Source organism: Ranitomeya imitator, chromosome 3 (genome assembly GCF_032444005.1).
Source record: "Ranitomeya imitator isolate aRanImi1 chromosome 3, aRanImi1.pri, whole genome shotgun sequence".
Lineage (NCBI taxonomy): Eukaryota > Metazoa > Chordata > Amphibia > Anura > Dendrobatidae > Ranitomeya > Ranitomeya imitator.
The window spans coordinates 59,492,223-59,504,386 of record NC_091284.1 but is presented as its reverse complement, the minus strand read 5'-3'; the positions used below and the strand labels follow the sequence as shown (position 1 = coordinate 59,504,386).

At 37.5% G+C, this 12,164-nt stretch overlaps 1 long non-coding RNA gene across 2 annotated transcripts in view; it reads left to right on the top strand.

Moving 5' to 3' along the window:
- LOC138672685 (uncharacterized) overlaps positions 1-12,164 on the top strand; it is a 758,018-nt gene that overhangs the window by 507,933 nt on the left and 237,921 nt on the right. The gene's annotated exons all lie outside the window — the stretch shown is intronic.

The following is a 12,164-nucleotide window of genomic DNA, read 5'->3' as shown; positions in this document are numbered from 1 at the left end:
GTCCTGCTATGAACTCTCTCAGTCAATTGGAGTTCATCAGTGGAGAACAGAAAATGGAAAACCATCAGGCACTGATTGTACTTCAGGCTGGGATCAGGTCCAAAACCCAGCAGGCAAGTTCCTTGTCATCAGTGGGAAAGTAATAGGCTATATTTTCTATACAAGCCTAATAAAGACAGGACTTTGTTCAACAACCAAAGAAAATGGGTACTGCTTTGTGCCGTAAAAACATAATGGGTCTCTAACCACAATGGCGCATTATTTATGGACCATATAAAATTGATCCACTTTGTATACTAGTAGGGGCATGGAGCTTTTACACTGTATATACATTATAACCCTTCGCTATGCATTATTCATTTTTTAAGTGTCCGTTTTATATGCTGGTCAATCAAGGATTTTGCTTTTATGTACTGGTTTGCCACACCGGTTTACTGTAGCCGATCCTCAATATCTTTGCACTTTCTTGTGTAACCAGTGTAGACGGACCTTGAATTCTGCCATAGTAAGACAAAGATGACCAGCTCCGGCTACAAACTGGGAGTGTGCTCTTTCGACTGTTCACACACGATGGCTCAGCTCAGTCAACAGCTCCACTATGTTGCTTCGCTATTGTGCACTTGCCATATAATAGGGCTCTTTGAACAATGCATATGATTTGGTTTTGACATTTGCTTTATCCACCTGCAAAATATCTACGTTCTACTAAGAACGTGATAATTGATTTGTGATTTATAAATGCCTTTCTAAATAGTCATGTATGAGCTTGTACTGGTTTCATGGATGATGACTTCAAGGTAGAACCTTCACTCTAATTTAGTCATCATCTTCTGTTTTTTGTTTTTTTATATTAGACAAATCTTCTGATATTGTTTATTAGATGCTCGTTAGATAAAAAAAAGGTCTATCTATGATAGACGGGTATGGAAGTTACTGTATGTTATCTATTGAGGGTACTTATTTGTGCCTAACTGCCAGCAACAGGAGGGTTTGGTCTCCATTTCCATGATACTTTCGATAATATCACCCATTCGTGTATATCATAAAACCCAATGATAGGGAACTTCAGGAAAGATTGTCATTTTGTAATGTTCTAAAAAGTTTAAATCTTCCTGAAATGTATAATTTGCACTTTAAAAAAAAGGTAAAATAAATGTATCCGTGTTACAAAGAAAAAATTTATTCTTTGTGTGAATGTTGTGTCTATTAGTTAGTTTTGTTGACCAAGTATTTTCCGGCTTGGTTTAAAAGAGTTGTTCACCTTTGGGGATGTGTTTACTTATTTATTTATTTGCTTTAATGCGTGTATTTGGGACTAAAAATCCTTTTTGAAATTGGGTTTTCATAAAAATTTGCCATTATTAATCAGCTGAGTGAACCTCAGGAAATGACCAATAGTAGAGTTACAAACTCTTCCATCAACCTTTAAGAATATCCTCGCTATAGGTATCTAAACGAAACCAAATTGCAAAATTTGTAGCCCTAAATACATAAATTTATGTTAAAAAAGCAACTTATTTAACATATGGTCTTCGTATCTAATGTGTAACTTGGTCAGGGAAATATTCTGTCAGTCTAAACACGATTGCCAACTTGACTTCATATTTTTTCTGGACAGCTTACTGTAAAATCACGGACAGACAATATATTTTTACGGACACATTGAAAAACTATAATAAATTGTTATGACTTGAAGTTACCCATGTCTACAGGTCATAATTTTCACAAAGAGACAAGAACTCCTTTCACTGTAAACTGTAAAGTGATGATAATTAAAGTCAAAATGATCTGTAAAGGTTTCTTCAGCTTCAAAACAATCATGGATGCCTTGATGAATTGTATGGACAGGACAAAAAAGTGCCAGATTTTTACCAACTGTCCTGGAATTTCTGGACAGTTAGCAGCCCTGCTAAATAACTGTGGTCCCTGAGAGCAGACACAATGATCATAGGTGTGACCACACGCTTTGATGTTGCCTTCTAAATATATTTACATAGGTCCTATTAAGGAATAAGGACTTTATAGAACAAATTTATCACTTGGAATCCTCCTCTGTGAAGCAGAACAGAGAAATGCACAGTAAGTGTGGTACATAACTGTGGTGGACTCGAAATGTCTAAAAATTATATGTATGTCTGTGTTCAGGCACATATGAAAGTTGTTGCCTGTGTTAAAACAATTAGAGAAACGCTTTTAAAACAACTGAATCAAAAATAAGCCAATAGACTAAAAAATAGATCCCTATTTTTTCATTTTTTTAATTTTTTCAGAGCTAAATTTAATCTTTAATTAAATTTTGATATCTTAATTAGATAAATCTTATCATCTAGACCTAAGCGGTGATTGACTCTTGCTGAATATACAAGGTTAGGAAAAGGTTAGGGACCCAGAGGTTTGCCATGACGAGGCAGTTGGCTTCATACCATCTGATCAGAATGTTAATCTTAGAACCTCATGTTCAGGTTTGTATTTTTTTTGCCTAAAGCCATTAGATCAGTGTATGATTTTTGGATATGCGGCCATGTCCTTCTCAACATCTATGGTTTGCAAGGGCGAAGATACAAGGATAGCTGTTGATGGACTCTTAGAGGTCTAGAAGACCTCATCCTTTAACCCTGACTCTCAAAAGAGAGATCCATCACAGCCGAAGGGGAAAAGATCTATTTCCTTTCAGGAACCAGTGACACAATGACAAGTCAAAAACTTTGTCAAAGGGCCCATCTATATAAAAATGATCTTATTAATCAGAGCAGCATTTATGTCCTTCACAAATCCATAAATACCAAATTCTAATTTCTACTACTTTCTAATCCGAAGCTTTCGGCAGCCCATGAGCTTATACAATTATTTGAGTTTCTCTACAAAAATTATAACCTAAATAATAATTATTCTTCAGTTTTACTATAGAGATATAAAAATGGAGAGAAAAATATTTCAACCCTACTTTGTCCCTAAATAATGACTCATCCATGGAATTAATTAAGCCTATGAAAGTAATGAACTCTTCAAAACAATAATTAGCTGAATATTGGACAAACGTTTTTCCCCCTTCAGCGTTTAATTACCCAAGTAGATACCAGTTTAACTAAGGCTGCTACATTTGTTGAAATGGACAATTTAACAATATGCCATTGTTGTTGTACAAAATCGCTCTATTAGGGTTTGTTTTGAATAATGTATGTCCCCCGCAACGAGAGGTCCATTCTATAGAATCTGCGGGCACCGACTGAAGTGCATTTACCAAGTTTTAATCAGTCCTTCAGGAACAATGAAAGCTAAGCCACTCTTTCACTCTTCAACCTGCTTCTCCTCTTTTCACTTTACTGAACAGCATCGTCTTAACGAGCAGCCGCGGGTTTGTAACTCAATATTCCAATTACAGGAAGTTTTGTGGTATTGAAGGGTAACAGAGAAGAAATCTTAAAAAGAAGAATTAAGAGATTACTAATTCTCTTCCCTTACTGAGCACTGGGAACAGTTATGGGGTGGGGTAAAAGAATTTTTACTCAACTTTGATTTTTGTTTTTAAGTTTAAAAGATTGTACTATGCCAAAATAATTTTCCGCGTTAAATAGATTGTTTGAATTGCACTTAACTGTAAAAAAATATATATATATATATAGATTAAGTTCAACGCTTGAGGTGCAATAGTTTTATGGATTTCACTTGTTAATAGAGATGATTTTTTTCTAGGAATATTAAAAATGGTTAAAGGTTTTTGTTTAGTTTTACACATACTATAGGGTGTGATCATTAACCCCTCCGCCCCGCAGCCTGTTTTCACCTTCCCAGTCAGGCCAGTTTTTTCAATTCTGAACACTGTCAATTTACGAGGTCATAACTCTAGAATGCTTCAGTGGATCCCACTAGTTCTGTGAGTGTTTTCTCATGTCATATTGTACTTCATGATAGTGATAAAAATTCTTTGATATGACTTGCGGTTATTTGTGAAAAAAACCTGAAATTTGGCAGAAATGTTGCAATTTTCAAACTTTTAATAATTATGCCATTAAATCAGAGTCATATCACACAGAATAGTTAATAAATAATATTTCCCACAAGTCTACTTTACATCAGCGTAATTTTTGAAAAATAATTTTTTTGTTAGGAAGTTATAAGGGTTAAAAGTTGACCAGCGATTTCTCATTTTTACAACAAAATATGCAAAACCATTTTTTTAGGGACCACCTCACATTTGAAGTGACTTTGAGAAGTCTATATAACAGAAAATACCCAAAAGTGACACCATTTTAAAAACTGCACCCCTCAAGGTGCTCAAAACCACATTCAAGAAGTTTATTAACCCTTCAGGTGCTTCACCGGAAGTGGAAGGAAAAAATGATCATTCAGTTTTCTTTAAAAAAAAAAAAAATTCCTTTAGACCTAATTTTTTTTTTACTTTCGCAACAGTAACAGTAGAAAATGGACCATACAATTTGTTGCGCAATTTCTCCTGAGATGCCAATACCCTATATATGGGGGAAATATACTGTTTGGGCAAACAACAGGGCTAGGAAGGGAAGGAGTGCCATTTGACTTTTTGAATATAAAATTTGCAAGAATAATTAGCGGATGCCATGTCGCATTTGGAGAGCCCCTGATGTGCCTAAACAGTGGAATCCCCCCACAAGTTACACCATTTTGGAAACTAGACCCCTTACGGAACTTATCTAGATGTTTTTGAGAACCTTGAACCCCCAGGTGCTTCACAGAAATTTATAACGTTAAGCTGTGGAAATAAAAAAAAAATCACATATTTCCACAAAATTCTTTTTGGGCTCCAAATTTTGTATTTTCACAAGGGTAACAAGAGAAAATGGACATCAAAATTGGTTGTACAATTTCTCTTGAGTTTACCAATACCCCATATGTGGTCAAAAACTACTTTTGAAGCACAGTGCAAAGCTCAGGAAGAAAGAAACGCCATATTACAGTGCAGATTTTGCTGCTCTTGTTTGAGGGTGACATTTTAGATTAGAAGAGCCCCTGAGGTGCCAACACAGCAGAACCCCCCATATGTGACCCCATTTTACAAACTAAACCTCTCAATGAATTCATCTAGGGGTGCAGTGATTATATTGACACCACAGGTGTGTTACAGAATTTTATACCATTGAGCAGTGAAGATAAAATAATTTACATTTTTACCACTAAGACTGTGTGTTAGCCACAAGTTTTACATTTTCATACTGGGAAATTGGTAAAAATGGCACCAAAATGTGTCCCACAATTTCTACTGAACATGGCATTACCCTATATGTGGCTGTGCAGTACTACTTAGCCATACAGAGATACTTGGGAGGGACAGAGCGCTATTTGCCTCCTGGAACGCAGATTTTCCTAGACTAGTTTGTGGATGACATATAAAGGGCCCCTAAGTGCTAGAAAAGTAGAATTTCCCCTTAATTGACCCCATTTTGGTAATTCTAACCCTTTTGGAATATATCTACAGATGTATTAACGATTTTTACTCCATGAGCGTTTTCCAGAAAGCAGCAGCAGTGGACGTTGCTGAGTGAAAATTGCAAACTGCCGTTGTCGTGACCAATAAATTATGACCAGCCCGTGCTTCTGGAGACAAGCACCTCTAAATTGCGCCAGCTCTCATCACTACTGAAATGCCAAACATGTGGGCGCTAAATATGGTTTAGGCACCCTGGGGCTCATAAGCGAGGGGGCATTTGGATTTGGAAGTGGAGAATTTACTGAATTTCTTTTGGGTGGCGAGGAGCCATAGCGCTTTTCCAGAGCCTTTATGCTACCAGTAACTTGGAAGCCCTTATATTTCTATTAACAGATGATGGACCTGAGTGGAAACTTGCTTTTTTTGTGGATTGAGTTGAAGCTTTTATTGGGAACATTTTACATAGCATTTATGATCACATTTATCCGGCGCACTACTCTGAGCATTTACATTGGGGTTTCCATCAAAATCTCTGAGTGACTTGACAGATGAAACCCCTGATTTTTCCATTCACTATAATGAGGCACATTCTGACATCATTCTTTTGCCGTTCCTGACACAAAAATGATGGTCTCGCATATTAATAATCATCATTCCGTCTAGTGAATATTGCTGTCAGCACTTAAGGTGGCCAAGCAGACTAGATGAACATCAGCCAAACCTGTCTATTTTCCAGGGGTTATGGGAAAATGAAACATCAAGAATGCTAAATTTCAATATGCCAGCGCTTTGTTCTTCAAGGCGATAAGCCGCAGTTATCATTGTTTGTCTGGCAGAGGCTTGTAATGCTGTTCCCATTAACAACACATGCACGTTCTGCTGAACAGAGCGCCTATGCGAATGGGACAGAGTGGAATAACTCATGGCAGAATGAGCCTATTTAACCAACAGCTAAGGAAGTTGTTTAGGAACAATAAAAGTCTACAGGTTTTGGGCTCACCTGGTGAGGTGGATCCTCTGAGCCTCAGGTCTGGATGGGCACATGGAACCCGGGCATTGATACAGCAAGCAGAAAAGCACATAGTCAGCAGTGACTTGGCACAACCAGGAATCTCAGGAGCATCAGGATGAATGAAGTGAAACCCAGCAGGGATAGAAGAAAGTTAAAGAACAGTATGCACACATGGTGGAGCACACCAAACCTAGAAGTCCAGACTCTCAATCCTAATACACAGGAGTGTGTCTAGGGAGATGATGTCATATATCCATGCAGGGCAACTTGCAAAACTCCACGTGGAACACAACAAAGGGCAGTGGATCCAGGAGAAGGAAGTGGAGCCCTAGATGCCAGGGACCGATGTGTTACACACAGTAACGTCATGTATGGTTGACCTACCCTGTTACTAAATATCAGTCGGAGCATATTTAGGCTTTTATTCCTCCTACAACTCATTTTTTGCTGGAATTTCACTTCAACCTCTCAACATATAATCAAGTACATGTATGTGATTGTGGGGGTGACCACTGTGGAGAAGGATCCAGAGTTGAGCTCTTTACAAACATGGGTGATTCTTGCTATGTTATGTCTCTAAACACTGCTGTTAACCATTTCAATGCATTTGTCAATCTCTTTGACAGCGACTTTTACTGGTCTTAGTACTTATGACGTTCAGCTACAGACTGAGCTTCATTATAAACTGCATTACTATTGTAAATGCAATGAAAAGTGATCAAAACGTCTTATGCATCTCATATTACTGTCAATAAAAAAGTTAGCTCACCATCCTAAAAAAATAATCTGTGACACTGCTCAATCGACAGAAAAATAAAAACAATTATAAGAATTAGCAAAATGCAAACACAACCCATATATGTATTTTTTTTTTACAAACCTGTGAATTATTTTTACTAGAGAAATAAAAAAAAACCTTTAGTATTGCTGTAATCGTACTTACTGTACCTGGAGAATCATGCTGCAAAGTCATTTTTACTATAAAAGGAACGCTGTAAAAGCAAAACCCAAAAATCTATGGTGGAATTTCATTTTCTTTTACTATCTTTCCCCCACTTGGAATTTTTTTTACTAGTTTTCCAGTACATTATATGTAACTTATGGCCCTTGGAAGAAGGGGAGGAAAAAAATAAAAGTGCAGAAATGGAAAATGGCTGTGGAGGCAAGGATTTTGATTGAGCTTCAATCTTACCAAATCAGATATTTTTGAAGTGCAGCTAGTGACACGCTCAACACATGCATCGTGGGTCAGTTAGAGAAATTATTAATTTATGCATTGTTTGGGCAGATCGTATTTTTTTTTTTCAATTCATGATCTGAGAATCTGGAGAAGCAGGCAGGAACAACTCTCAAATGTCTGCCAATTGGTTCCACTTTAGGCGTTTGAAAATATACTCTAAACTAGGTCGAAGATTGAACTTTTCTCTTTTCTCTTAGTGTTCTCAAGAATCCGACACGCACTTCAGAACTGTTCTAATGTCACAATGTGGAATTCAACTGTGAGAGACTTTAGTAGCCATTTAGACCATTCTTCAAGCCAATTTAGCATTATTTGTGAGCAGAAAATAAGACCTTTCATATTAAATCCATATGGAAATCTACAGAAAATGTAGGTTCCAGGAGCTGGTTTCTAAGAACATCAGTTACATAGATCTTGCCACTTTATACTGAATATTTTTCCTATGGCTATTGCTCCCTTGTATTACACAACTATTACATGACTATTACATGATGTACATATCGCACATACAGTTATTGTAACTGATGGAATGTTCTGTGAAAATGAGTCAGTAACATTATACAGGTCACATGCTGCACCCCTACAACTACAGCATGTGTTCTCAATTACCTCTTGCTCTCCCACTGATGCCCATGTGTATTCCAGCTCTTGGTGTTATCTGTATCAACATGTGTGTTACATTCCTCACGTTAGTCAAATACTCCCTTTTTGTGCAGTTGTTTGATTTTTTTACGCTCGTCACTGTTCCTTATTTAGTAGAAACATTTTCAACATTACAATGCATTTGCAAGCGGACATCATAGAAAGGTGGAATCTATATTTCATCTAGATATAGCAGACCTGTGAAGATGAATCGGAGCAGATTTTGGTCGATGCATTAGAGCAGAGTTTGGAAGATGCATTAGGACAGAGTTTGGTTGATGCGTCAGAGCAGAGTTTGGTTGATGCGTTAGAGCAGACTTTGGTAGATGGATTATAGCAGACTTTGGTAGATGGATTAAAGCAGAGTTTGGTAGATGGATTAGAGCAGACTTTGGTAGATGATTTTAAGCAGAGTTTGGTAAATGCATTAGAGCAGAGTTTGGTAGATGGATTAAAGCAGAGTTTGGTAGATGCGTTAGAGCTGACTTTGGTAGATGTGTTAGGATAGTTTGGTAGATGCATTAGAGCAGAGTTTGCTAGAAGCATTAGGATTGAGTTTGGTAGATGCATTAGGATAGAGTTTGGTAGATGCGTTAGAACAGAACTTGGTAGATTTGTTAGAGCAGAGTTTGGTCAATGCATAAGAGCAAAGTTTGCTAGATGATTACAGCAGAGTTTGGTAGATTTGTTAGAGCAGAGTTTGGTCAATGCATTAGAGCAGAGTTTGGTAGATGAATTAGAGCACAGTTTGGTATATGGATTAGAGCAGAGTTTGCTAGATGATTACAGCAGAGTTTGGTAGATGCATGAGAGCAGAGTTTGGTAGATGCGTTAGAGTAAAGTTTGGTCGAAGCCTTAGAGCAGACTTTGGTTGATGCGTTAGAACAGAGTTTGTTCGATGCATTAGAGCAGAGTTTGTTCTATGCGTTAAAGCAGAGTTTGGTAGATGTGTAAGGACAGAGTTTGATAGATGCATTAGAGAAGAGTTTGGTTCATGCTGTAGAGCAGAGTTTGATCAATGACTTAGAGCAGAGTTTGGTTGATGCGTTAGAGCAGAGTTTAGGTAGATATGCACAGTTTGATTATACATACGCAGAGCTGATTATTTCTAACCAAAGTATATCCAAAATAGAGGAAAAGTACAGTGCATTACAAAAGTATTCGGCTCCCTGGAACTTTTCAACCTTTTACCACATAAGATACCAAATGTAAATTTTTGGTGAAGAATTAACAACAAGTGGAACACAATTGTGAAGTTGAATGAAATTTATTGGTTATTTCAAATTTTTTGGGAAATTCAAAAACTGAAAAGTGGGGCGTGCAATATTATTCGGCCCCTTTACTTTCAATGCAGCAAACTCACTCCAGAAGTTCATTGTGGATCTCTGAATGATGCAATGTTGTCCAAATGCCTAATGATGATAAATATAATCCACCTGTGTGTAATCAAGTCTCCGTATAAATGCACCTGCTCTGTGATAGTCTCAGGGTTCTGTTTGAAGCACAGAGAGCATCATGAAGACCAAGGAACACAACAGGCAGGTCCGTGATACTGTTGTGGAAAAGTTTAAAGCTGGATTTGGATACAAAATGATTTCCAAAACTTTAAACATACCAAGGGGCACTGTGCAAGCGATCATATTGAAATGGAAGGAGTATCATACTACTGCAAACCTACCAAGACCCGGCCGTCCCTCTAAACTTTCATCTCAAACAAGGAGAAGACTGATCAGAGATGCAGCCAAGAGGCCCATGATCACTCTGGATGAACTGCAGAGATCTACAGCTGAGGTGGGACAGTCTGTGCATAGGACAACAATCAGTCGTACACTGCACAAATCTGGCCTTTATGGAAGAGTGGCAAGAAGAAAGCCATTTCTCAAAGAAATCCATAAAAACTGTTGTTTAAAGTTTGCAACAAGCCACCTGGGAGACACACCAAACATGTGGAAGAAGGTGCTCTGCTCAGATAAACAAAAATCTAACTTTTTAGCAACAATGCCAAACGATATGTTTGGCGTAAAGGCAACACAGCTCATCACCCTGAACACACCATCCCTCACTGTCAAACATGGTGGTGGTGGCATCATGGTTTGGGCCTGCTTTTCCTCAGCAGGGACAAGGAAGATGGATGGAGTCAAATACAGGATCATTCTTGAAGAAAACCTGTTGGAGTCTGCAAAAGACCTGAGACTGGAACGGAGATTTGTCTTCCAACAAGACAATTATTTCAAACATAAAACAAAATCTACAATGGAATCGTTCACAAATAAGTGTATCCAGGTGTTAGAATGGCCAAGTCAAAGTCCAGACCTCAATCCAATTGAGAATCTGTGGAAAGAGCTGAAAACTGCTGTTCACAAACGATCTCCATCAAACCTCACTGAGCTCGAGCTGTTTGGCAAGGAAGAGTGGGCAAGAATTTTAGTCTCTTAATGTACGAAACTGATAGAGACATACCCCAAGCGAATTGCAGCTGTAATCGCAGGAAAAGGTGGCGCAACAAAGTATTAAGTTAAAGAGGCCGAATAATATTGCACGTCCCACTTTTCAGTTTTTGAATTTCCACAAAATTTAAAATAACCAATAAATTTCGTTCAACTTCACAATTGTGTTCCACTTGTTGATTCTTCACCAAAAATTTATATCTAGTATTTTTATGTTTTAAGCATAATATGTGGGAAAAGTTTGAAAAGTTCCAGGGAGCACAATACTTTCGCAAGGCACTGAATAACAAGTTCTGGTTTCGGCATATTTTGGTTCTCCTGTTTGGTGCCTCTGTAGAGCATGATATTATGGAGGATTAATTCTTGATAGAATATTTCCGTATTGCAGCATGTTGATTCATGCAGAATTTGGCCCTCAAGAATCCTTCAATACCTCTGGTCCCTTTTATGGAAGTATATAGTCTACAATGGTATAATATAATCTATCACTTTTAGCTCTGTACAACTGGAGGTTGTGTAAAACCATAATAATATGATGTCCAAAAGGTGTTAGAGTTTTAGATGTCCAATTGTGTTGTACATAGTAACATAGTTATTAAGGTTGAAGGAAGACTTTAAGTCCATCCAGTTCAACAAAAGCTTTTCATTGATTTCCTGGTACAAATGGATTAAAAAGGGAATATTTTACTTTAATTGTGAAGTTTTTTTAAAAGTTCCTAATTTCACTACTTGTTCAACGACCACTAATGTTTCAAGTCTATTTCATTTCGACAAAGGGAGAAAGCTTCCCCCCCTCCATGTTAGTGATTTGCTTGAAGTCAACTGACTGTTTCTTTTTCGTTTGCTAAGTTAGCCCCTTTTCTTGACTATGCATCACATTGATGGAGATGGTAACCAGACAGACAGCCCCCTTCATCATGTTAATGATACAGAAAGAGAGTGGTCTCCGCCAATGACGGAACAAAAGCTTTCAAATTGAGAAGTCTATTAATGATTCCCAATCAAAGTTTTTTAGTAAGTTTAATGAGCGTAAATTTGAAAACGAATAAGAAACTTTCTGTGTCATTGGTTAACCCTTTTAAGTTGGACCTGTGGTTTGAAAATGACTTTGCTCCCAATAGAAATTAATGCCAATTTCCCCCAAAATCCGCAATCTTATTTGTTCATTGCGACCCTTCCTATGTTCTTCGTGCCTTACAAATATTACATTTGCAAACACTAAAAATTCGAATTTACAGTGCAATACGTCTGGAAAAATATAATGATACAGATACAATAAAAAAAATACCTAGTTTTGTCCAGTGGAACATTGTACCTCATGGTTAAAAAAAGTTTCCTGGAAGAAAACTAGAAGATATTTAATCCGTGGCATCAGACATTCTTAACTCTCGTCACACGCTGGGGTATATTGTTCCAAGG